Source organism: Gorilla gorilla, chromosome 5 (assembly GCF_029281585.2).
Source record: "Gorilla gorilla gorilla isolate KB3781 chromosome 5, NHGRI_mGorGor1-v2.1_pri, whole genome shotgun sequence".
Taxonomy (NCBI): Eukaryota; Metazoa; Chordata; class Mammalia; order Primates; family Hominidae; genus Gorilla; species Gorilla gorilla.
Genome location: NC_073229.2, coordinates 168,357,598 through 168,360,310, shown reverse-complemented (window position 1 = coordinate 168,360,310; position 2,713 = coordinate 168,357,598). Strand labels below are relative to the sequence as shown.

The window sequence follows — 2,713 nt, the reverse complement described above, 5'->3', positions numbered from 1 at the left end:
TTTAAAAATACCCTCCAGGTCACAGCCCTCCCCCTCCTGGCCGCCTCCCGCCCTGCAGCTGGGGAAGTGAGCGGCGCTCTGAGGGCCGCGGCCTGCGCGGTCTCTTGGTGGGAAGCAGGACTTTGCGTGTGAGCGTTGCGCTTCTCCCAGCCAGAAGTAGAAATTCTAATGTCCAAGGCGTGATGTGTTCAGTGAGATTCGTATTTTTAAAAAATAAAATAATTTAAGATAAAAACCTGAAACTACCAGGAGTGGGGTTCGAACCCACGCGGACATATGTCCATTGGATCTTAAGTCCAACGCCTTAACCACTCGGCCATCCTGGTGCAGACGTTGAACGTTGTTTTTGCTCCGCTTACAAGGCGTCCTCTACCTCCTCCTGCCCGCACCCTCCCTCCAGAACGCAGAGAGTTTTCGCCGCCACTCTCTCGGCTCTCTCAGCCCGTGCTGGGGCGGCCGCCACGCCGGTACCTCGGTTTCTCGCCGCCGCGGCTCACTGTTGCCCCCGGCCCGCTGCGGCAGTGAAGACAACTGCAGCGGAGCGGCGCGCTCTCGGTTGGGGTGGAGGCTGCGGCAGCGGCGCTCGCGGGCCTTTGGCTGGGGCGAGACTCCGGGCCCTCCAGTTGCGCTTTCAGTTTCGAGGTGCGCGGGCGCCGCAAACACACACCAGCAAACTTCTGGGTTCCTGGGAGCGCGTTCTGGAGGCGCCTGGTTGGTGGTGCAGGGACGCGGCCCACAGGGCGGCGTTTAGTTTGTGTTGTTCTAAGCAGAGTAGGTTTCAAGGAATGAGGTGCACGGGCAGCAGCAGAGTTCCTGGACCCCTGCCCCTAGGGGCCGCTTTTCTTCTTCGCACGTGCCCCAAGTCACACGGGAGGGAGGCTTTGTAGAAATGCGCGTGTCGGCTGTGCCACGCCACATGCAGGGGAGCGTGGCAAAGTCGCCCTTCCTGGTGGCTGAAGGCACCATCGCCACTGCACAGCCTTGGATGCAGCTCAGTGGCCTCCTCTTTGCCCCCGCTACCCTACGATGCAATGAGATATTTCTGTTCCCCTTCCTTGTTTTGCAATGCTGTCCTTCCTTTCTGTGCACATGAGATTCAGTTTGTCCTGTTATCCCTTTTCCCAGGACTTCCACTCCATTCCCCACTACCCAGGACCTCATATCTACCACAGAACCCAGAGCCCAGGCTCTGTGTTGTGGAGCGGTAGGGGCCTGTGGCTGAGCTGGGATCTGGCAGCCACACGACTGTCCGGCCACGCCCTTGTTCATATGGTGCAGGCAGCGACTTCTTCATCAAGAACTTCTATCAGCCTGGAGACTGCACACACTAACCTCATTGTGCAAGACCTCACCAATGGCTCTCCTACTGGGTCACATTGTAAGAACTGTCTTGCCTCTTCCTGGAACTCCTGTGATCCCTGGGAACACGGGCTGTTACGAGTCTGCTGCCCTGGTTCTTGGAGTTTCCGCCAACTCTTAGAGAACTGCCCCTGCGAGAGGGCCTCAGGATAGTAACCGGGAGAATCACCCCCTTCACACTTTGCCACACAGCATTGTAAGCTGTCAGAGGCCTGCTCCTGTGTCCTGACCTCAATAGCACCCCTCCTTCTAAGCGCCAGGCCCGGCCCTCCGAAGTACACGACAGGAGCTCAGGCAAGAGCAGTTCCTCAGGCCTTGCCCTGCGGTGCTGAGAGAAGAAAGGGAACTTAGACTCTGCCAGGGTCAAGAGGCAGCCACGTGGTGATGACGTGGGGTCACCTGAGTGCCACCTGCCACCCGCCACCCGCCATCTCCATTGTATGGCGCCAAATTGTCAGAGGCCACAGTCTTGATAAAAATGGCTTTCAAGGCACTGAAATGATAATAATAACATGGATTGAGAACATGTCACTATGTGACAAGCATTGCTCTAAGCTCTTTACATATATCTTCTCATTTAATTTTCAGCTGGGCGTCGTGTTGCGTTCCTGTAGTCCCAGCTACTCGGGAGGCTGAGGCCAGGGGATTGCTTGAGCTTGGGAGTTCAAGGCTGTGTGTGTCATAATTGTGCCTGTAAATAGCCACCACTGCACTCCAGCCTGGGCAACATAGTGAGATTCCATTTCTAAAATAAATGAATAAAAATTTCTTAACAACCCTGTAAAGTAGGTGTGTAGGGACATATTCACACACCAGTACTATTTGAATGATATTTTTGTTAACCCCAGACTCAGCTTCCAACAAGCCCCTAGTATAAGACAGTTTGGAGTAACACAGCTGCATCGTAGGGTATCCCTTAGAAATGCACCTTCTGAAGCCTCAAAATTGTATTAAAATTTTCTGGCTGCTGTTTAAGGATGGGCCTGGTACAAGTTAGTTTATCGTTGGTCATCTTTGGAAAAATACAACCTGCCACACAGCAAAACTATACCAGTATCTCCCATTACTAATGTTTTTCTTCCAATGTGATTTTGACACCCCTCCCATTAATAGATGGAATGTGGGGGGAGGGGGAGGTTTGTGTTCTCATTCATTGAATCTGGAAAGGGGCTTGTGTCTATGGAGGAGTGATACTGTGTGACTTCTGAGGCTAGGTCATAAAAGTTGCTGTACCTGTACTTCACTTTGTTTTTTTGAGATACTTGATTTTGGAACTGAGCCACCGTGCTGTGAGGAAGCCCAAGTAGCCACATGTAGTTGTTTCAGGTGACTGCCCTCAAACAACAGGCAGTAT

At 53.2% G+C, this 2,713-nt stretch overlaps 1 non-coding gene across 1 annotated transcript; it reads right to left on the bottom strand.

Moving 5' to 3' along the window:
* Nucleotides 1-243: 243 nt before the first annotated feature.
* Nucleotides 244-326, bottom strand: TRNAL-UAA (transfer RNA leucine (anticodon UAA)). Its single transcript has one exon. It is a non-coding gene; the product is annotated as a tRNA-Leu (tRNA).
* Between the last annotated feature and the right edge of the window lie 2,387 nt (nt 327-2,713).